Source organism: Trachypithecus francoisi, unplaced genomic scaffold (genome assembly GCF_009764315.1).
Source record: "Trachypithecus francoisi isolate TF-2019V2 unplaced genomic scaffold, Tfra_2.0 Lachesis_group12, whole genome shotgun sequence".
In the NCBI taxonomy this organism is placed as follows: Eukaryota; Metazoa; Chordata; class Mammalia; order Primates; family Cercopithecidae; genus Trachypithecus; species Trachypithecus francoisi.
In genome coordinates, this window is record NW_022681457.1 from 25,422,694 (window position 1) to 25,447,346 (window position 24,653).

At 39.9% G+C, this 24,653-nt stretch overlaps 1 protein-coding gene across 1 annotated transcript in view; it reads left to right on the forward strand.

Annotated features, from left to right (window-relative positions):
- The window catches only part of ROR1 (receptor tyrosine kinase like orphan receptor 1), a 428,145-nt gene that overhangs the window by 70,191 nt on the left and 333,301 nt on the right, over positions 1-24,653 (forward strand). The window lies entirely within an intron of this gene.

Here is a 24,653-nt window from a genome sequence, read left to right on the forward strand (position 1 = left end):
ATGACACCAAAAGGATTTTCAGACCAGCCCTTGCTGATCCATCTAACGTTAGGGGGGCAGCATGTCAGAGTGATTATCTCCTTTACTGCCCCAGTGGCTTAACCTTTGTAGCCTCATTTCCTCATTGCTAACATTAGGATGATAAAATTTACCTCATGGGTTGGTGAGAATTAATCAGCTCACACAGGGTTAGCCCTCAGTAAATGTTGGCTGTTATGGTTGTGTTTTTCCACTCTCTGCCTCACACTTAAGATCAGGCTACATGGTTTTCTGCTCACTCTGTGTCCCTTTTCACCGTGGTTAGTGCCTTTATTCCTGCCACCCACTCTTCTTGCAATGTCCTCCAAACCCTATTGCCAGGCTTCACGCTGGTTAGGCACATCCTCTTCCTTCTCTTGGATGCTCCATGCACATGTCGGCCATTGAGCTATAAATATCTACTAGTAAGTCAGTTGTTGCTGCTAGACTATTAACTTTATGGGGATGGGGGTTGTTTTATTTGTCTTTATGTTGCTAGCACATAGCATGTGTTGAAGAAAGTGGTGGATGAATACACGAAAGAACAAAAGGAATTCATAGTCTGTTAGGGTGTTTGGGGTCTAGGGATGAAGGGTGGAAGGCAGCTAAGTAGCTTAATAATAACAGGTGAGAGAATCTGGGTAAAGTTGGGGCTGAGGTGAGAATTAGGCCCTATAGGAGTCCAGGGTAGGGAGTTTGCTTGTTGAGTGTGGTGCATGTGGTGAGGCAGCCTGTTTAAAGTTACCTCCTCAATGAAATAAAGCAGCCCCTTCTAGGCAATCTTAATTACTCCCTTTCCTGAAAGAATCTATTGCAATTGGAAGGTCATGCAATCTGCCTTCTTGTAAGATCTTCAGTTCCTCGGAATACAATGAATTCTCTATTACCTGGAGGAGGGGGCAGAAAGGAGCTTCTTTTTAATTAAATTGTCTCTGCAACAGAAAGTGACTTTTTCCTGCCTTTTGAAGTCTTCCAGTTGTCCTCAGCCTGGCTCAAATCACTCTCCTTGAATTCATTGTTACATTAGTGCACCCTGCATTGTTTGAGTTATAATTTAGTGTGAGCATATCTAATTCCCTAATGAGATGGAGACTCTTTGGGAGTTTATGTTTTTTTTCCTGAAATATTTAATGTCATGCTTTTGAATTAGGAAGGCCTTCTACATATATTTATAGACTGGGTGAGTTTCTCCATATATGTGTTAAGAACGTTCAAATAATTAGAACACAGCCTCAATTTCAGAATGCCAATGATCTTCTCCAGGGCTTCAGCTTCCCTGAAAGAACAGTTACTCAGGGCCTATTATTAAATGTTTAAGGTGCCATTTTTTATTAACTTTGAAATAAAAACAAGTATTTGGAAAATATTGATAAATGAACAAACAAAAACACCTGATGTAACCCTACTAGTAGTTGTGATAACTACTATTATAATAGTATTTGGAGTATGTCTCTATAGTCTGTCTTCCTTGGCTTCATGTTTTTGCGTCTCTTTCTCTTTCAATGAGTGAGGTCATCTTTTATCACTCATCTGGCAATCTGCTTTCTTCTCCTTAACATCAGTAACATCAGTAGATATTTATTAAAAGTGATGATGCTGGAGAATTTCTTTTAAGTTCCTGTTTCAACCCGTAACCCACTGTTTTGCCTTTTTTTGCCACTGCCTGCCTTTTTTTTGATTTCTGTTTGTCTCTCTGGATTGACCCACTATTGTGTTCTGATCTCTGATACCTGCATGCATCTTCATAGTAACTTCCAACTTTTGGAAGTGTCTGCTGTGCCCCAGATACTGGTATGTATTTTACCTGCTTTAAATATCTAGTTTTGGATAGACTGGATATTTGTAATCTCCATTTCACAGATGAGGAATTTGGTGTAGAGATTTAGTAATTTATAAAAGATCATGAAGCTTAGATGGAGCCTGAACTTATGTTTTTATACTCAGCACCTCCTCTAGTATGTGAAACTGCCGTCTTTAGCTTCAAACTTCTTCTGGAATACTGGTTTTTGGGTGCCGTGTCTAATCAGTTTTCAGCTCTACAATATTCCTTAAAGGGCACCGCAACCCACACCCTGGAACCAGCATAGTGAATTTTATATTTTTTTATATTTTTTATTTGAGAGAGAGAGACAGAATGTGTGTGTGTGTGTGTGTGTGTGTGTGTGTGTGTGTGTTTGAGAAATCAGCTGTGGTTCTTGCTTTCACTCCTCATGATGAGGCCTGCCCCTCACATCTGTTTTCAGCCCCTGTTCCTCAATACCAGAGTTATTTTCTATTAACTCAATGCACCTTTTCTTTGTCATTCTTGTCAATTTTCCCTCCAGCCACCTGCACGGTCTCTGGCTTCCTCTCAGGCTGTGAGTAAGTTCTTTGTATACTTGCTGTTTTCGATAACCTCAGCCCAAGATTTAATGTCAAGGTGGGGGCCCTATTAAAGATGCCATGAATCATCCTTTCTTTGTTTGAAGATTTCCGTGTTGGCAAGTGGGCAGATAGAAGTAGCTGTAGGTTTCCCAACCAGATGTACTGGTAGCTGAGATGCGGGCATTCAGCTGAAGTACATTCCTATCATTATTTGGCAAAGAAAGAGCCACTGAGATTAAGAGCATGATCCTTGCTTGTGATCTGGCTTCATCAACGGAATCATAGAGCCTCTGTGTTGGAAAGGGACTTAAAATCATCTGCAACTGCATGGCTCGATACTTGAAGGAACTGAGGCAATAGATAAAGGAAGTGATATAACGTTATAGAATGCTAAACCTTCAAGGGACTTTTGACATGACCTAACTCTGCACTCTTATTTTATGGGGAAGAATAGTGAGGCCTCGAGAAGCTCGCTAACACTCCTAATGAGGCACAGCATGTTACTGCAGAGCAAGGACTCTACTGACTACAGGACATGGGCCCTGGAGGTGAAGTCGCTATGGGGGATCTGTAGGATTTGGCTGGTTACGAGAGCTCCCCGACTGTCTCCTCCAGGCCGGCTTCCATGGGCCTCTGTTGAACTATCAGTCCAGTGTTCTTGCCTCTGTCCCCACAGCCCTGTGGAGGTCTTCTTCCACCTGACAGATGGTGACTGCCTTGTCCAGAGTGGTGGGAGTGAGGGAAACAGTGAGGAAATTGGGAAACAGGAAGCCAGGGAGAGGAGCAAGAGGTGTTGGGGCTGTACATGCTGGCTCCATGCCTTGGTGTTATGTGTTTCTAGAGGGTTTTAACTTTGTAGTAAAGACAGAACTTGGGGAGAAATTCTCCCTGTGGTGGGACAGGAGTGTTCACAGCCTTCACAAAGTATTCCCCGCAAGAACTACTCATCCTTCACGGCCTACTTCCATCATAGCAGTTCAGTCTTCTGCTGTTTCTTCTGCTACCAGCCTATGAATCGGGCAAGGAGAAAGATCAAGTTTGTAAAGAGATCTTTCTGGTCCTTCCAGTAATAAAGCCCCTTGGACAAGGGCCAGGGAGATTCATCTCCCAGAGACTCCTGTGCTCTAGGTGGTGGTAGAGGCTTCCTGCCAAAAGGATCTGAGGCAGAGGACGTGGATGGTGCCATGCTGGCGTCTCTGTGCATCTGGCAGCGCAACAAAGGACTTCTGTCTGCTCTGCGAGGCTGGGTCGATAAAACCCACTTCCATTGAAAGCCACCACACTTTAGCAACTTGATAATTAAAATTCTAATATGTGAATTAAAGAAAACAAGGGGCTGTGTTCCTACCATTTTAAAATACAGCTGCAGTGATTCCACTATTGTTTCCTTTGACAGAGCTGTGGTTTTCCTATACACCTTTGTTTGAGGCTTTGACTCAGCTATGCTCCCTGCGGCTAATAAGTCCCATGTGCCTACTCACTCGTTAGATGGTGTGTGGGGACGATTCTTCTATGATGTGGAGAATCAAAGATTGTGTCTTCAAGTTATGTGAGGTGGCTAAGTGGCATCTCATCAAGAGCAGAGGTAAAAACAAAACTCATGGAAAAGGTACTTCCTGAGCTCCCTTTTTGTTTCCTGAATGATTTAAAACAATAAAGGCCAAATCGAAGAGAAAACCGATGCAGCCAATACCTGGACCTCCAGACTGGTTTATTTTCGTGAACGCTCTGGGAAAATGGCTACTTGTCGCTTTCTGTTGTTAATAAAGAGGTCACTTTATCATTAGGCCTTTGAATCTGTATTTAATGGCTAAAGCAGATGGTTATAATTTCTGACTTGGTGTGGCCACCTTATTAATAAAAAAGAACTGATGGAAACAAAAAGGCGTCTTCATTTTTAACTCCAGAAGCATAACACAAATGCTTTCCAGTCTTTCTTTGTGTGGAGAGCAGACCGAGTGACTGCAGTAAGATCCTGTTACACATTTGAAAAAAGACTTTGCAGAGTGGAGGTAACTCAGTTTGAATCCTTCTTTTGTTAAACTTTAAAAGAACGCTATAAATATATGCCCCTTTCCTTGAAGAAGGTATTTCGAAGGAAGCTTCAGGATTATATTTAGAAGTCAATTAATATTTTAATAACATAAGGAAACTAAAAAACACCTAATTTATTTCAAATAGTGGAGGCCTGTGGTACTTTCTAAAATTATTCTTTTTGCTTAAACTACTATGAACTGCTTTTTTGGATTTAGTTACTAGGCTTAGATGAATGTGCCATGTATCTTACTTTGGTTATTTTAAAATTCATTTGGAATTTAAAAAAATCAATAATGGCACAAACGTCTGGCAGTGGATTTCTGCTTGATTTCATCAAGCCTGTATATTCCCCTGTAATGATCAGGAGTTTGAAATCATGGTTATCATCCTGGAAATTTTTTGTCCCCTAAGGGACAAACCTACATTCGTGAAGACAGAATGATTTAGAATCTTAATGTACCCAGTCAACCGAGTGAACAGAGCAGAAAAATGCTGCGAATTCTTCACGTAGGCTCAGAAGAGCTCTTTAATTCACTTAGATACCTAAAGACTTATTGATATGTCAGGCTGTGGGCAGCGTCCTGGGGTCTGTTATGGCAATGAACTCCTGGTCCTTAGGTGACAAGAATGGGATGAGTGTGCTATGCCTGGCTCTGAAATAAAGAAAAAACATGGAATGTTAAGGATCTTAAAGTCTTCAAGGGTTTCTTTGCCCACTTGTTTTCAATCTTTTTTTAATTAATGATGTCTGTCAGAGCTGTCCATGGACTCACATTTAGAAGTGGTTTGAATTTCAAATTATCAATGGTAATTATTGTTTTCTATTTTCATTAACCAAAGGCATGTATAGCAACCCATTCAGTTCATTCATTTATTGTTTTTATTGTTTATTCTTCAATATTTAGCCTGTATTTACTTTTGGCTTGGCACCATGCCAAGAGTTTGTGATGGCCGTCAGGCTCATTTAGAATGCCTAAAATAGGGTCAGGAGCAGTGGCTAACACCTGTAATCCCAGCATTTTTGGAGGCCGAGGCCGGAGGATCACTTGAGCTCAGTAGTTTGAGACCATCCTTGGCAACATAGTGACACCTCAACTCTACGAAAATTTAAAAAGTTAGCCGGGTGTGGTGGTGTGTGCCTGTGGTGCCAGCTACTCCAGAGGCTGAAGTAAGAAGATCACTTGAGCCCAGGAGGTCAAGGTTGCAGTAAGCAGTGATGGTACCCCACACTCCAGCCTGAATGACAGAGTGAGACCCTGTCTCAAAATAAATAAATGAATAAAAATAACTAAAATGCTCCAAAACAGTAGATGGATTTTTGTTTTTCCTCCCATCTCAGATTCCTGGATATCTAGACCAATCCATGGCTAAGCCATCATGCTTTGTTTTCTTTTTCAAACTCTGATATATTTTAAGTACACAGAAAAGCAAACAAAAGTGACAAAACCCATTCAGATAAAAATATTTTTTATTTGTTTCAGATTTTTAAAAGAAATAAAACATTATAGATACAACAAAAGCTCCCAGTGTACCCCTCCTAAATCCTGTCTCTTTTCTTCTCCAGAGATAATCTCTCCTCTAAATGTGATGTCTTTTCATTCCCATGCATGTTTTTATATTTTTGCTCTCTGTGCATAAATGCACTAATAGGGCTACTAAAAATAGTGCTTTGCCTATTTTTAAATTGTGTATAAATGGGAACTTACTGGACCTGTCATACATCTTGCTATTTTTGTTTTTGATATTAACTTTGTTAATTTAGGAATTGCATGTTGATCTAAGAAGTTATTTTAGTACTGTGCGGTAAGTATGCACAGCAACTAAATCACAATTAATGTACCCATTCACCTGTCTTCATTTTTTGTGTATTATAAACAATGCTGCCATGAAAACTTTGACTTGTCTTTCTGTAAAAACGTGCGAACTTTTTCTAGGCCAAATACCTAGGAATAGAATAGAGTATGCATGTCTTCGGCTTCCCTAGGTGCTGCGGAATTGCTCTCCAATAGCCTTATGCCAGTGTGAGCTCCTTCCTGCAGGATATAAGTTCCCATTGCTCTTTACCCTTTCTAACTCTTGGTATTGGAAGTATTTTTAGATTTTGCTTATTCAACAGGTATGAGAGAAACTATCACAGTTTGGATGTATAAAGATATGTCAAGTTGAGTAAAGATGTTAGAGCAAAGACGAGATTTTTTTTTCCTTTTCCTCCTGTTCTAGCTATATTATAGCGCAGATATGAGTTTCTGCTTGAGTAGAATTATCCTCATCAAAGCCTACTTTGGCCCTAATTAGTTTGCTATACATCCATTGTACACAGAACACATTATATACCTTTCTAAGGAACAAAGTCCAAACTTATAGAACCTATGTTGGGGGTGCATAGCAGGAGATACTGGGGCCCAATTTACAGTGGGTTCATTGCACTGGCCAGTGAATTCAGGGACCTTGCTCTCTATACCAGCAGAGATTGCTGCCTGAGTGGCTCTTTAGGTGTTTGGTTTGTTTATTTGTTTTTTGTTTGTTTGTTTTGAGATGGAGTCTCATTCTGTCTCCAAGCTGGAGTGCAGTGGCATGATCTAGGCTCACTGCAACTTCCATCTCCCGGGTTCAAGCGATTGTCCTACCTCAGCCCCCCAAGTAGCTGGTACTATAGGCGCATGCCACCATGCCCAGCTAATTTTTGTTTATTTTTTATTTTTTTATTTTTTTTATTTTTATTTTTTATTTTTTTGAGACGGAGTCTCGCTCTATCGCCCGGGCTGGAGTACAGTGGCTGGATCTCAGCTCACTGCAAGCTCCGCCTCCCGGGTTTACGCCATTCTCCTGCCTCAGCCTCCCGAGTAGCTGGGTCTACAGGCGCCCGCCACCTCGCCCGGCTAGTTTTTTGTATTTTTTAGTAGAGACGGGGTTTCACCGTGTTAGCCAGGATGGTCTCGATCTCCTGACCTCGTGATCCGCCCGTCTCGGCCTCCCAAAGTGCTGGGATTACAGGCTTGAGCCACCGCGCCCGGCCTCTAATTTTTGAATTTTAAGTAGAGACGGGGTTTCACCATGTTGGCCAGGATGGTCTCAATTTCTTGACCTCGTGATCTGCTAGCCTCAGCCTCCCGAAGTACTGAGATTACAGGTGTGAGCCACCGTGCCCAGTCGCTTTTTGGATTTTAATGTCCATAAACTGAGAGACTGCATTAGTCATTCCTTCTTCAAGTGCAGATTTTCTTTTCTGCTTTCAAAATTCCATGCTTCTAAGTGGCGTTGACCCTTGTTACTTTAAAAAGTCTTAAAAATCACTAATACTTAATTGGTATTGAGAACAGAAGAACTTAATGCAGGAGCCACCACTAAGTGAAGAGCAGTTAAAAATGCTAAGAAGTCACCTTCAAAATTCTAGTCTAATTAAAATTATGTAAAAAAAGACCACCATCACTCGTGTATAAAGATGACAGGGAAAAATAACAATGAATAGACTGTGGGTGATTATTCCCCTTGTTGCCGTACTTTTCTGTTTTCCAAAGTTTTTTTAATGGTCATGGAGTAATATCCTTGGAAGAAAATAATAAGCATATGCAAACAATTATAAGCTCATTTGGTAGGAAAATAAGAAAGTGATTTACACAAAACATATGCTGGGCAAAGGAGAGAACACCTGTATATGAAAAATGATTTGTCATGATTTTGTAAATAATCCTACAATCCTTCCTTGGGTTAAGGTTGGTGGATGATAAGTGTTTTTCTTTAGGTTTTGCTGTTGGAAAGATCCAGGGAAGATGGAAGACAGCTAGACTGGCATCTTACCTAAAAGCAGTGGTATAGCAGGTGGTAGAACAATTTGAGCTTCTCTCATTGGGTTTTAAGACCAAAGATGGAACGTGTCTGAAAATAATAAGAGCTATTTATGACAAACCCACAGCCAGTATCATACTGAATGGGCAAAAACTGGAAGCATTCGCTTTGAAAACTGGCACAAGACAGGGATGCCCTCTCTCACCACTCCTATTCAACATAGTGTTGGAAGTTCTGGCCAGGGCAATCAGGCAAGAGAAAGAAATAAAGGGTATTCAGTTAGGAAAAGAAGAAGTCAAATTGTGCCTGTTTGCAGATGACATGATTGTATATTTAGAAAACCCCATCTTTGCAGCCCCAAATCTCCTTAAGCTGATAAGCAACTTCAGCAAAGTCTCAGGATACAAAATAAATGTGCAAAAATCACAAGCATTCTTATACACCAATAGCAGACAAACAGAGAGCCAAATCATGAATGAACTCCCATTCACAATAGCTTCAAAGAGAATAAAATACCTAGGAATGCAACTTACAAGGGATGTAAAGGACCTCTTCAAGGAGAACTACAAACCACTGCTCAGTGAAATCAAAGAGGACACAAACAAATGGAAGAACATACCATGCTCATGGATAGGAAGAATCAATATTGCGAAAATGGCCATACTGCCCAAGGTAATTTATATATTCAATGCCATCCCCATTAAGCTACCAATTAGTTTCTTCACAGAATTGAAAAAAACTGCTTTAAAGTTCATATGGAACCAAAAAAGAGCCCGCATTGCCAAGACAATCCTAAGCCAAAAGAACAAAGCTGGAGGCATCATGCTACCTGACTTCAAACTATACTACAAGGCTACAGTAACCAAAACAGCATGGTGCTGGTACCAAAACAGAGATATAGACCAAGGGAACAGAACAGAGTCCTCAGAAATAATACCACACATCTACAGCCATCTGATCTTTGATAAACCTGATAAAAAGAAGAAATGGGGAAGGGATTCCCTATTTAATAAATGATGCTGGGAAAATTGGCTAGCCATAAGTAGAAAGCTGAAACTGGATCCTTTCTTTACTCCTTAGATGAAAATTAATTCAAGATGCATTAGAGACTTAAATGTTAGGCCTAATACCATAAAAACCCTAGAAGAAAACCTAGGTAATACCATTCAGGACATAGGCATGGGCAAGGACTTCATGTCTAAAACACCAAAAGCAATGGCAACAAAAGCCAAAATTGACAAATGGGATCTAATTAAACTAAAGAGCTTCTGCACAGCAAAAGAAACTACCATCAGAGTGAACAGGCAACCTACAGAAGGGGAGAAAATTTTTGCAATCTACTCATCTGACAAAGGGCTAATATGCAGAACCTATAAAGAACTCAATCAAATTTACAAGAAAAAAACAACCTCATCAAAAAGTGGGCAAAGGATATGAACAGACACTTCTCAAAATAAGACATTCATACAGCCAACAGACACATGAAAAAAATGCTCATCAACACTCGCCATCAGAGAAATGCAAATTAAAACCACAATGAGATACCATCTCACACCAGTTAGAATGGCAATCATTAAAAAAATCAGGAAACAACAGGTGCTGGAGAGGATGTGGAGAAATAGGAACACTTTTACACTGTTGGTGAGACTGTAAACTAGTTCAACCATTGTGGAAAACAGTGTGGCGATTCCTCAAGGATCTAGAACTAGAAGTACCATTTGACCCAGCCATCCCATTACTGGGGATATACCCAAAGGATTATAAGTCATGCTGCTATAAAGACACATGCACATGTATGTTTATTGTGGCACTATTCACAATAGCAAAGACTTGGAATCAACCCAAATATCCATCAGTGACAGACTGGATTAAGAAAATGTGGCACATATACACCATGGAATACTCTGCAGCCATAAAAAATGATGAGTTCGTGTCCTTTGTAGGGACATGGATGAAGCTGGAAACCATCATTCTCAGCAAACTATCACAAGAACAGAAAACCAAATACCGAGTGTTCTCACTCATGGGTGGGAATTGAACAATGAGATCACTTGGACACAGGAAGGGGAACATCACACACCAGGTCCTATTGTGGGGAGGAGTGGGGGTAGCATTAGTAGATATACCTAATGTAAATGACAAGTTAATGGGTGCAGCACACCAACGTGGCACATGTATGCATATATAACAAACTTGCATGTTGTGCACATGTACTCTAGAACTTAAAGTATAATAATAGAAAAAAGAAAAGATAGAAAGCAGAACTAAAGAGATTTTATTCATTAGGTCATGTAGATATTCCTGTTCCAAAGGCATATGACAAATCCATAAGAGTGGAAGTAATCATAATGCCTACCATATATTAAGCATTAAATATACATATATTTTTCAATTCTGGAATAGCTGTGAATGTGGGAATAACTGTACTGACTGACAAGGGAGAGATCAGATAGGTTAAGAAACTTGCCCCATGTGCACAGCTCATCAGTGGTGCTGCCTGGACTCAGCTGCCATCTGTTTCACTCTGCTGGGGCATACATGTATGTGTACCCTTGCCCTGGCAAACTCTTCCTTTTGTAGAGATAAAAGCAGCCTCCTGCAACTTTCCTATATATTTATTCTCATCCTGCCCTCCTGAGCACCCATCCTTAGAAGTCTGCTCCCTCTTTCACACAACAGCCCTTCTGATCTTCAAAGAGGGCTATCGTGTCCATTTTTCCACTTCTCCCCTCTCGGTCTGTCATCTTGGAAAAGCTCAGAGAGGTGTTTTTATTCACAGATGCCTTGAGAAATTTCATGGTTTTTAGACTCATGCTGAGTTTGTCCAGATGTGCCAATATTTGTCTTATATGATATAAATTAATTGCCCAGAAGAGGAAGAAACCCTTGTAGACACTCACTAATGCAAACCAGTTCCTTTGTGTATTGATGGAACTAAAAATGAAATATTGATGGAACTAAAAATGAAACAGATCATTTTCACTGTGAGAGTGCAGTTGTTGAATTCACATTCTACTTTTAGGACAAATCTGTTGCATGACAGTTCAGTCTTAGCACATGCATTAACCATGGGAAACCCAGGGCAACATTTGTAATAGAGTCCTGCTTTTCTGTACGGACTTTATACAGATGGAGAAAGTATGATACTCTTACATTTTCTTACCAAGTTCTTATTAAAGCCCAGGGTTTACAGGATAAGGTGGCAAATAATTTGGCTCCACTCAGATTTGGAAGAGTAACTGTTATTATTATAAGTAAGATTATTTTATTATAAGTAAGATTTAAACTTATGGACAAGTACATACTCTTTAAGAAGAGTAAGACTAAGATGTTGTGTCATTGTCAGTGCCTGGCATAAATATATGTATCTGAGTTCTCTTTGAGAATCATAATGGAAAAGATGTCTAAGATGATTTAACCTCAAGACATTAATAATGATTACACCCGTCCCCTGCTCCCAGCATCGTAGTCATCAACTGTGGCAACAGATGCTGCTAATGTTTTTTGAACTCCTGTAGTATGCCTGGTGACGTACTTTATATCAGCTAGCTCATTTTCAAAACTTGAGAACGCACTACATATACCATAGTAAGTACTGTTGTTAGCCTCGTTTTATAGATGAAAAAACTGAGAGGTTAAGTATTCTGCCCAAGATCATATATAGGTTGGGTATCCCTAATCTGAGAATCCAAAACCCAAAATGCACCAAAATCTGAAACGTTTTGGCATGCCAACATGATGCTCAAAGGTGCTCCTTGGAGCATTTCGGATTTTGGATTTTTGGATTAGGAATGTTCAGCTCCTATAAATGCATATATTCCAGGATCTGGAAGACATCTGAAACATTTCTGATCTCAAGCATTTTGGATAAGGGATACTCAACCTGTATCTTGTATATAGCAGAGTGAGAGTCTAGCTCATGCTTTGCTGTTATATCTTGTTTCTTTCTTCAGCAAAATAGACTATAAATTGAACATTAAACAGTGCAGTGGGGATGAATGAAAAGTTTCCAAATATGAGGTTTTCTTAGTGAAACACTCCTTTTTAGGAAAACTGTTGAACCAGGGCTTATGATAAAGGATCCAGTCCACATCCAAATATACCTCTCCTGTATCAGCATAATTCTCTATTAAAATCACAGCACAAATTTGTTCACTGTAAGAGATGGATAAAGACTATATGGTTTCATGTAAAGATCGCCAGCTTCCCAGAACTAGGATGATGGGAATTTTAACTAATGCTACTACTAACCTTGCTGTGAATGTGGCCTAGCCTCTTACTCTCTCTGGATCTCAGTCGTCCCACCTCTAGAATGTGAGCATTGGCCTCTGTGATAATGAATGTTCCTTCTAGCTTTGTATATTGCATAGTGCATTACTGCTAGCTTTAGGAAAAATAAAATATTTTCAGTGGAAATATCAGATCACCAACCTGATGCCAGTGAATTTTTTTTATTCACTGAGGCTTTATGTCATATAAAAATATATGACGTATTACTGCTCTGCTGCCCCTCTATTTAAGGCATTCTTCAATAGACTTGTCAGGGCTTATCTAAATCTTAGCACCACTTAGGCGTGGCTGATTGCTTGACAGGAGGAGGTTCCTCCATTTTCTTCCTCTTGTATATTAGTGAATTGAAACAAAGGGAAAAACTACTTGGCTTTCTGCTTCCTTTCATGGTACATAGACTTTTCCACATATTTTCCAGCAGTTCTTTTTGACAGCCAAGTCTGGAAACAGGGCAGGATGGAGGTTTTAGAAATAGGTGACAGTTGTTTTTCTCATGAATTTCTTCTATTTCCTTTCCCTAGTGGAGTTAACTGCCTCCTTTCTGCAACAGTCTGAACATACTTGCATCACAGAGTATGTAGCAGTGTGAGAAATAGCCATTTCTCTCTTTTACCTCTTCCGGATTCTAAACCCATCATAGGTAGAGATGGAACATGTCTGTGCTTAGATAGTATCTGGCACATACAGGTTGCTCAATTAATGGTGAATGAATGAATAAAGAAGAAAAAGTGATGAAAGAAGAAAAACTAGAGTCGTCTGTTGGTATCTATGGCATATTCATTGCAGGACCCTGATGGATGCCAAAATCCTTGGATGCTCAAGTCTCTGACATAAAATGGCATAGTGTTTGCATCTAACCTACATACCTTCTCCTGTATACTTTAAATTATCTCTAGGTTACTTATAATACCTAATATAAGTGCTATGTAAATAGTTGTTATACTGTATTTTAAAATTTGTATTATTTATTTACTTTTGATCTGTGTTGATTGAATCCATGGGTGTGGAACCTGAGGATATGGAGGGCTGACTATATATACTAGTGAACACTACTTTTGATTATATGAAAATGCCCATTTATGACATGGACAATTCAAATGTTTCCTCTTTGACTATTCTTAACCTGACCTCCCAACTTGAAGTAATCTGTTCCTCTCCTCTAAACAGTTATGTGTACTATATGTTTGGTAATTAATTATGTACTGACTTATGACATTTTTTTCTGTTCTTATAATACTTTTTGATTTTCAAATACCTTATGACCTTGTTTTTTATTACAATTTGTTTTCCCATCAAGATTGTAAATTCTTGGAGGCAAGGACAATTGTTAAATACTATATTTGATATATTTAATTCTCTCCTCTCCTTTGGGGGCTCCAGTTACATGTATATTAGACCAGTTGAAGTTGTTCCTCAACTCACTGATTCTGTTTATTTTTTTATATCTCATTGGATCTCAATGTATCTCATTGGATACAGAGGGAAAAAGGGAATTAAAAAAATAAACAATTTGATTTTTGTGTTTTCAAGTTTATTAATATTTATCCTCTGCAATGTCTAATCTGATATTAATCCCATCCAGTATATTTTTCATTGTATACATTGCAGATTTCACCTCTAGAAGTTTGATGTAGCTCCTTTTTTTTTTTTATTGAGATGCAGTTTTGCTCTGTCATCAGGCTGGAATGCAGTGGTATGATCTTGGTTCACTGCAACCTCCGCCTCATGGGTTCAAGCGATTCTCCTGCCTCAGCCTCCCAAATAGCTTGGACTACAGGCACGTGCCACCACACCGTGCTAATTTTTTTTTTTTTGTATTTTTAGTAGAGACGGGATTTCACCATGTTGGCCAGGATGGTCTTGATCTCTTGACCTCGTGATCTGCCCACCTTGGCCTCTCAAAGTGCTGGGATTACAGGTGTGAGCCACCGCGCCTGGCCAATGTAGCTCTTTTTCATGTCTTCAAGTGTCTCCACTGAATTTTTGAACTTAGGAAATATATTTATAATAGTCATTTTTTTTTTTTTTTTTTTGAGACGGAGTCTCGCAGTCGCCCAGGCTGGAGTGCAGTGGCTGGATCTCAGCTCACTGCAAGCTCCGCCTCCCGGGTTTACGCCATTCTCCTGCCTCAGCCTCCCGAGTAGCTGGGACTACAGGCGCCCGCCAACTCGCCCGGCTAGTTTTTTCTATTTTTTAGTAGAGACGGGGTTTCGCCGTGTTAGCCAGGATGGTCTCGATCTCCTGACCTCGCGATCCACCCGTCTCGGCCTCCCAAAGTGCTGGGATTACAGGCTTGAGCCACCGCGCCCAGCCTATAATAGTCATTTTAATGTTCTATCTGCTAATTCTAACATCTGTGTCAGTTTTGATTGATTTTTTTTTCCTCCTCATCAGGGGTTATGTTTCCTTGCTTTATACGTGCCTGGTAATTTTTGATTAGATGCCAGACATTGTGAATTTTCCTTGTTGGATACTGGCTATTTTTGTATTCTTGTAAATATTTTTGAACTTTGTTCTGGGATGTGGTAAGTTGTTTAGAAGCAGTTTGATCCTTTTGGAAAGTCTTGCTTTGAAGATTTGGAGGACTGAAATAGTTGTACTTAGTCTAGAACTAATTATTCTCCATGACAGAGAAAACACTCTTCTATGTGCTGTCCTCATTGCCTGGGGAATCATGAGGTTTTCCAGTCTGGAAATATTTTTTTCTGATATTTCTTTCCCCAGTTTTGGGTAGTTGCCACACATGTATGCATTGATCAGCCCTCTGCTGAATACTTGGGGAGGATTCTCTGTGGCTCTTTCTGTACCTCTCTTTTCTCTGATAGTTGGCCTTGCAAACTCTAGTTGCCTTGGTCTCCCTGGACTGTTAGCTCAATTCACTCAATGCAGGCAGTTCACTGAGCTCTGCCTGAGTTTTCCCTTTCCTCCAGACATCTTGAGCTGGAAACTCTCTCAGGCAGTAAGCTGGAGGACTTGTAGGATTTGTTTCATTTGCCTTCCTTCTTCCAGGGATCACTGCCCTTCATTGACTGTTAATCCCAGTATTGACAATTATCCTGTTACTCCAACTTCACCAGAAATGGAAGTGATACATTTTATTCTTTCTGTCTGAAATAATCCTCCAACCCTAATGTTTAAAAACTGCCGTCCTTGACTCCACGTGACTGGGTTAGGAGCCCTTTCTCTGGTCTCCCATCATACCTGTGCTTACAGTAACTTAGTGCAGCACTCCTCTCCCTGCATTGTTCTTGCATTTTTTTACCCTCCCTTTCCTCATTAGATTTTATTTCCATGAGGACAGGGAATGTCTTTAATCTCGGGATTTCTAACACCTAATATAGTCTCAAGTGTGTAAGAGTTGCTCAATAAGTACTTGTTGAATGAATGAATGAATGAACAAATAGGATTCAATTTTCAAAGTATCTGTTGTTGAACAACTTTCAGAAGTTTTTTTTTTTTTTTTTACAGAAATGAGATTAGATATGCATCTTCATATATGCAATTGAAATCTCTCTTAAATTTCTAGATAATCAGTTTTTGTTAATGGCTTGGACATGGTTTTTACCTATTTACTTTTGTAGCCTCTTATTAGAAGGTGTTAATAAAAGCCACCTAGTTGATGCTTCAAATAACATGTGGAAGTAAAGGGAACAAGAACAGAATAGCCATATTCTATAAATAAACAAAATGAAGGCTAACTTTTAGGTATCTGTTTTATGATTGACCCTCAGGTGTGGTATATCGCAAGTCTGTAAGGAGATTGTTCTTATCTGAAGTGCCTTTTCCTTGTTGGACGTACTTGGAGCCTTTTATCCAGGTAGACTCAGATGGTTTGCCAATAGCTCTATGGATTTGGTATTGGAAAACTTCATTGTTCCCCAGGCAGTGGGGAGAGCACATAGAAGAGTGTTTTCTCTGTCGTGGAGAATAAATAGCTATGAGTCGATGCATTCTTACCAACTGGAGACAATTGACAGTGGATATGTGCCGCTAGAGTTATGGTCAAGTGCAAGTTCCTGCTATATTTGGATCTTTAAGAGTCGGTAGAATGAACCATATTTGGTAAGCCTCTTAAGACTATCTTGCTCCATTTCCTCAGCAGCTCTTGGTTACCAAAGGTGACTCTGGAGCCCCACCTCCAAGTCCCCATCCTGCACAGCTAGCCTGATGGAAATGGCTTGAGGTTCTTGTTCTTTTGGATTCAGTGTTTTCATCTGTGCAGTAGGATGTAAGTAGGATAGGATGTAATCTGTCAGATTGCTATGAGGAATAAATGAAGTAATAAATGGTAGTTGCCTACAGTTTCAGGCACATGGGAACCCTCTCCCACCTCCCCCAAACTTAATTGAAAAGATAGCCATCAGCCTCTGAAGTTGAATTCTGCTGAGTGGTTACTAACATTAAAGACATATGGAGTTATTGTATCTGTATCTTTCGCTTATCAGCTTTTCCTTGAAGGTTTAATGTGTGTTCCTTTGCTTTTAGGCCACATGCTTATTTTCCTGAAAGGGGTCTTCTTGACTTAAAGTACAATCTTTGCTTTTTTGTTCTTTTTTCACTGCTCTTGCCTGGTGATCCAGTTGTTTAAAGACATCTCCATCCTTCCCTATCCTTCTCCCTTTCAAATCTATGGCCCAGACTGGGGGTGGCTTTAACTAACACCACCACTCTGCATTAGTTAAGTAGAGTGGAATTTCTCATTCTACCTCTCAGATATTGATGAAACCTCTCCCTGATGCACAAATTAAGACTGGGTGTATTTCGCATATTTTCCTAGAATGACACAGTGATTCTGTGGCTAAACCAAGATTAGACCCTACCACTTTAAAAAATCTGACTTTTTGCTTAAGGAGTAAACTGTGTTGCTTCTAAAACTACTAGTTGAATTTAACTTTCAAGTGTACTTTGTATTTAAATCTGATGATAGTGTTGTTTTTCCTTTTGTCTTGTTTAGATGAGGGTATTTTCTTCACTTCCCCGACCCCTAGTGCCTCAGTGACCTAGGCAGCAAGTTTTTTGATGCTGTCCAGAATGCTAATTAAGATATTTATTCTCTTTGTCCCTATTGTTTATGATACTTGTAATTATGTCTATTAGATGGTAATCTCTGTTATCTCCTGCTATACTAAGTATAATACTCTGCACATAAATGTGTGAGTATGTGAATGTATGGTGAATAAATCAATATATTTGTATAGTTACTGATTTAAATGTGTTCCGTCTTGGGATGTGAGATGGGATAACTGAATAAGAAATTAGCCTGTATGTGTTAAGGTAGTCAAAGTTCTTATGGTACCTTTGTACAAGCCGCCCCTTCTGTTGTGTGTGCTGACCCATGTCATGATGCTCAGCATGACTAGAGGACTCCTGGTGTGTTTCTGTCCTCACTTGCTCCCTGGGTTGGACACCCCTGTGCAGGGTACAACCAACACAGTTGTATAAAGACCCTCTGACTTTCATTTTCTGGCTGGCTGGGGTTTTTGGTATTGAGTGCTTTTAAGGAAGACAGTCACCTTATCCTACTTAATGTTCTCTTGAAGTGCAGGCCCTGTGAAGATGAAGATCCCCTATTCTATTTTGGGGACACTTTTGTGATGCTTTTATCTGTCTCTCCAAAGTTTGATTTAATGAAAATATATACCTCCCTCACTACATTCTACAAAGCTTGTTTGAGTTTTTAAAATTTAATAGTAAATATGTTAGTACATGTTGATTCTAGTGCCCAGCACATAGTTTCTGCTCAATACTTAGCTATAATTATTGCTTTATTTAAATTGCCTTAATCATTTATTCAATAAGCAAACGTCCCCTCTGTAGGCTCTTCTCCAGATCTGGGATACAGACATGGGTAAATCTTGGAGCTTGTGTATAAGCAGCAGGGTTGATCGCCTGCCAGTTCACTGGAGAGATGCCATGTTTGGAGGGTGGATGTCTGACTGTAAGGCCCTCCCAGTTGCCAGACTCTAAAGTTCTAATGTGCCCTCCCTTACTGTATACCTGGTCAATGAGTGGCACTAGAAAGTGCAAAGGCTTCAGTGTTGGATGAGTGTGGATTTGAATCCAAGCTATGTTATGGGCTAGCTCTGAGCTTCAGTCTCTTCCTCTTAAAATGGGAATACTAGGGTAGTTGCAGTGTGTCATTGTTAACCAGGCCCTGGGCTAAGTTCTTTACTCTTGTGATTTTATGAAATCCTCAAATAGCCCTGTGAGATGTATCTTGCTAATATCTGTATTTTATAGATGAAGAGCCTGAGGCACAGAAGGGTGAAGAAACTGGCCTAAGTGGTAGAGCTTTTCACTGAACCCAGGCCTATTAGAGAGCAGAGGCCACATTCTTCACTGTTATGCAATGTCATGCTATGTTATCTGTCCAGACATGTTATAATCCCTGGCACACAGGATCAGAGCAAATAGTAGCTATTATTATTACTATTATTGTTCTAAAATTCAGGCCTTTCTTCACCACACTGACACTGAGTAATATATATTGTAGCTGTTCAATAAAACTTTATTGGATTTAATTGGTTATGAATTTTATGTGTGGGAAGGTGGTTAACTTTCCTATCTGTAAGGAGAAATGCTCAATGGAATATCTTAAAATGGGGGAAGTTATGAAAATATAAAATAACAACCAGAGAGGCAAATCAGTTTATGAGAGTCTATATTGGAAAGCTGGAAAGAAGTTTTTAATAAGAAGAACAGGGGCCGGGTGCAGTGGCTCACACCTATAATCCCAGCACTTCGGGAGACCAAGGTGGGCAGATCACGAGATCAGGAGTTCGAGACCAGCCTGGCCAACATGGTAAAACCCCATCTCTACTAAAACTACACACACACACACACACACACACACACACTCAAAATAGCCAGGTGTGGTGGCATGAGCCTGTAATCCCACCTACTCAGGAGGGTGAGGCAGGAGAATCGCTTGGACCTAGAAGGTGGAGGTTGCAGTGAGCAGAGATCGTGCCATTGCACTCCAGCCTGGGCAACAGAGCAAGACTGTCTTGGAAAAAAAAAAAGAAGTATGGGAGGGTACAATCTGGTGGTAGACAACATTTGAAAATATTCTGGCTAGCAAATAGTGTTTTTGACTAAAAGAAATAGACATGACGAATCAATTATGTGGCCATCCCTTATAACAATGATGAACAGATGGAGGGTGTGCAATCTTTAAAGTTTAGAAACAAATTTGTCCTTCTGACATCCTTCCCTTCTCTTGATACACGGTTGGTAATGGCCAAGATTCTGCTTTGCCTGATGGAGTTTTGAGTGAGTTAAGTTAGGTTGTCTTGAAAATAGCTGGGCCAGAAAATAAAAAGATTTTCTCTCTTTGGAAAGAGGCTTTACTCCAGGGAAGAACACAGCTGTCCAGGAGGAATCCGGGACTGTTGAGTCCAGAAACTTTGCTCCTTCTCCACCCTTTCCCCAGTGTTTCACCAGCAGAAAAAGAATGTTATTAAAGTCTGTGATGAAACAAAGCTGCACACTGAGACGTGGCTGCCAGAACTTTTATTTTTATGGTTCTCTTGAGTTTGGGGAGAAATAATTAAATGTTGCAAATGTAAAAATTGGGAGTAACATTTTCCATTTTGCCAATAGTCATTCCTTTGGTTTTCCCTTGGATTTTACTTATTTCTTTCTCCTTTGGGCCATTGCTCTGTCATAGCCTGCATGAGTATTGTGTCTCTAGGAAGGCCAGAACACCAGGTTTGGATGTTACATAGCCAAGAACATTGTGTAGCAGTGCCTGGTTTTGCCACAAGACGGGTCTGTGGGAAATACCACCGCCTTTGCAGCCCAGCACATTGAACTGACTGTGCTCAGGAATGAGATAGTTCACCAGTAGTAGGCTTACTGGAAGGTCTTTCTGCATCCGTGATTTGCAGAGGAGCATATGATTGCCTTGCTGCTGGAAACATAGGAAATACAGTTTTGGGGGCTTCTACTTTGAAATAATGGTACTCATCAATGCAGTGGGAAACTACAATATCAGGATGTTAAGAAGGGGTTCAAAAGATTTTAGGAAATCTTGGAAGAAAAATGCCCATTCTGATTAAGCCAGTAGGTCAGTCTTCTTAGGGTTTCTGTGATAATATAGGACCTTAGAGTGGAGAGGCCTTTCCTGACAAGTCTGGGGTTGATTTTATGTGTTTGCTAAGATTTATTAAAATAAAAATGACATATTCTATAAGGAAAAAGAATATTAATGGTATTTTAATTAAGCTTAAGCAACAAATAATGGTTATCACATAATTTTTATTTATTATTATTTACCTTATTTCAGGGTCTTTCTTACTGTGAAATTTCAATAAAATGCTTAGAAATACATTTTGCTGGCCAGGCACAGTGGCTCATACCTGTAATCCAAGCACTTTGGGAAACTTAGGCAGGTGGATCACTTGAGCTCAGGAGTTCGAGACCAGCCTGGCCAACATGGTGAAACCCAGTCTCTACTAAAAATACGCAGAATTAACCAGGTATGGTGGCACATGCCTGTAATCCCAGCAACTCGGGAGGCCGAGGCAGGAGAATCGCTTGAACCCAGGAGGCAGAGGTTGTAGTGAGCCAAGATCATACCACTGTAATCCACCCTGAGAGACAGTGAGACTGTCTCAAAAAAAAAAAAAAAAAGAAAAGAAATATATTTTGCTTTATTGCAGGCAGGATACATTTCAAGAGGCTTACTTCACCTTCTCTATCTGATCTATCTGCCAAATATCTTGGCTTTGTATTTCCCATAACCCATCTGATCTTCATCTAGCTGTGAAAGAAGTATATCTTTGAAAGTAGAATTTTGAGTAAAGAAACCTGGAAGTTAGGGAGAGATGATCAGATTCCATGGCTCCTTGTTAATTTCAGCTTCAAGCCATGTACTGCCTTTTCTTGGGCCCTTGATCTATGCTGAGCACATCTTTTTCTTTCTTGGTGTGAATTTTGTCTCTCAGTATAGGTGGTATTTGTTAATTTAACTCTGACATAAACAGGGGAACACTCTGTGCCTCAGTGTCATTGTCTGTAAAATGGGGCTATAAGGTATTTCCTGACCCACTTAAGGTTACTGTGAGGATTAAGTTATAACGTACAAAGAAGACTTTTAAGAATTAAATATAGTATAAGCATAAAGTGACATGCAATGAATTATAGTCTTTATTATTGAATTTCATTTTGTGACCTCATAAAATTTGATTCCTTTCAGCTCTATCAAGGACAGCATCTTGCCTAGTCATTTTTTTTTTTGAGACGGAGTCTCGCTCTGTTGCCGGGGCTGGAGTGCAGTGGCCGGATGTCAGCTCACTGCAAGCTCCGCCTCCCGGGTTTACACCATTCTTCTGCCTCAGCCTCCCGAGTAGCTGGGACTACAGGCGCCCGCCACCTCGCCTGGCTAGTTTTTTTGTATTTTTTAGTAGAGACGGGGTTTCACCATGTTAGTCAGGATGGTCTCGATCTCCTGACCTTGTGATCTGCCCGTCTCGGCCTCCCAAAGTGCTGGGATTACAGGCTTGAGCCACTGCGCCTGGCCTTTTTTTTTTTTTTTTTTTTTTTTTAGAAAAGTTAGGTGCTTGTTCAATGTCATAAAGCACGTTAGGGTAGAGGTAGGGCAAAAGCCCTGGTCTCCTGACTCCCACACCAGCAGGATGCTTAGTTGTGATTTCTGCCTTGCTTTACCACTTGGGTCATCTTTTAGTGAAGGAGGTAACTATCTCTTCTTTCTTGGGTTAAAATGATACCTTAGTAGAAGCAAAGAACGCTATCACTTTAGTTCTTTTCAACCTTCATTTGCTGTTGCCTTCTGTGTCTGGGCATGCTGAGTTGGTATGAAGGTGACAAGTATGATAGATTCTGGCCTCTAAGGGGCTGTCAAGTCTAGTGAAAGGAGGTAAATGAGTAAACAGATAGACCCTTGGGTGTCTGAGTTTCTGGTGCTGGTCCTTACACACAGGGTCTATCTGAGCAAGTCATGCCTGTCTTTGGACTCAGGTTTCCCAGCTGCACATTGAGGTCCTGGACTAGATGTACAGAATGATCATGATCACTGAGCTCCCTTCTAATTTGTCTCCATCTATGGGTCTGTGATAATTCAGAGCTGTGTGCTTGCCAGCTGAAACTGAAATGAAGGAAAGTGATTAATTCATTTCACAAACTGAAATGAAGGAAAGCTGTTAATCTGATGGTGTATTTTTCTTTATTTGTGATAAATTTCACAGACTACATTTTCCAATATTCATCACTGCCATTGTATTGTATTGTATTGGAACATAGATGGCGATACTTGTTCAGTTAACCAAATGGTCAACTTTGCAAAAATAGCAGAAGCGGACATCTCATGATGATTTAATACAGGGCACAAAAATCAATGCTAGCATTAACTACTTTTTTTGGCCTTTCTGCAGTGTTTTCCTGATAGGAACCTTTATATTAAGCCACCTTCCTTTTTTCCTAAAAAGGACCATAGAATAGCAGCTAGAATTTATTTAGTGTTTTCCTGTGTGATAGGTATGTGTTGTTACAACATTTTGAAGTAGGCATTATTATCATCCCTATTTTAGAGATAAGACAACCGAGGTATAAGAAATTAAGTAAAACTTATTCAAGATGACATAGCTATTAAGAGATGGAGGAAGGATTCAAACTCAGGCAGTCAGCCTCAGGCAGCCTCATGTTTCATGGCTGGACCATCGCCTAAATGAAAGCTGCTCACTCTCAGCCTATTGAGAACCTGGAGAAACTGGCCTTGTTACGAGGCCACAGGCTAAGAAAGCAGTTGTATCAGCTTACTTGTGGCTCTAAACTTGGCCAGATCCTCAAGTCTAAGGATTCTTACCATGCACAGGTGTTCTCAGTCTGGATTCATGTCTCAGGTGACTCATGAACCCTTGGAAATTGTGTGCCAAATGCATTTATGTGTCCATGTGTGTTGTGTTGGTATGACTGCGGGTAGGCGGCTTGATGGTTTTCTGCACAGTATCAGAGGAGCCTCCACTCTGTCACTGGCAGGATCCTAGCTGTGCAGGCCTTTGTCAGCCCAAATCTAAATCAGGATTCTGGGCTGGGAGTTAGGATATAGCTACCCATTGAACAAGTGAGTGGCTATAGGAACGTGGAAGAATTGGGCTTTCCAAATGTCCTCCCTCCCCTTGGAGCTCTGCTGCTGTGGAGCAGTTGTACAATGTCCTTTTCTCTCTTTGAAGCTTTCCAAATTTTTCAATCTTTTTTTTTTTTGCCTCCAAATTTTGGAACCTCAGAATTTCAAGGTTGTTTTTGTTTTTGTTTTTGTTTTTTTCTTTTGTTTTACCTTTTCCTTTCTGGCTTTGTTCAGAAATCAGACATCAATAGGCTTTTTATTACTCATCCAATCTGTGAGTACAGTTTCCAGTTTAACTTTTATGAATGTTTTCTTTGTTAAGATGGGTCCTTTCAAACTCCTGTAAAGAATGTTTCACTATAGGCAAACATAAAAATGAAGTGTTAAAACTAGAAAATCCAAATGGAAACACAAACATGCATATACATTTTTCCCTAGGCAATTTAGCTTCATAGAAATTGAGTGCATTGGCAAGGGATTTTTTTTTTTTTAATGTTATTGGTAGTTTTGTTATTTGTATTACCTCTTTGGTCCTAGTCTTTATAGTTGATTACTCTAGGTAAGTCTTTTTAGGACTGAAAATAGGTCACACATATCATGCTGATCCCAGTATTAGAGAGATGATAAAATTCTATTACAAAGTAGTTTTGTCGTGCTTTTGGTCTAAATGAGTAATACAACTAGCATGTCCAATGTCATTTTTGCTGTAATCTGGAAAACTTTTGCCATCTGTCTAATCCTTATATACTGCAACAAACTTCTGGTATTATTTCAATTGCAGTTCAGGCATTGCCCTTGACAGGCTTAAGTTCAAGTCTCAGCTCTGTTACTTACAAACCATATGACCTTGGGCAAGTTTATTTAATTTTGCGGAGTCCTTTTTTTTCTACACAAGGGGAAAACAATAATTATATGTTGCTCAAAGGGTTATGAGGAGTGAGGTCAGGTATGTTTATATATTTCACTCTGGCCTTTTGCAGAGTAAGCACTTGATAAATGATGCTTGTGTTGTTGATTGTCATTATCATCATTAATATGTGTAATATGCTAAGTACAGTGCTTGGCACATAGT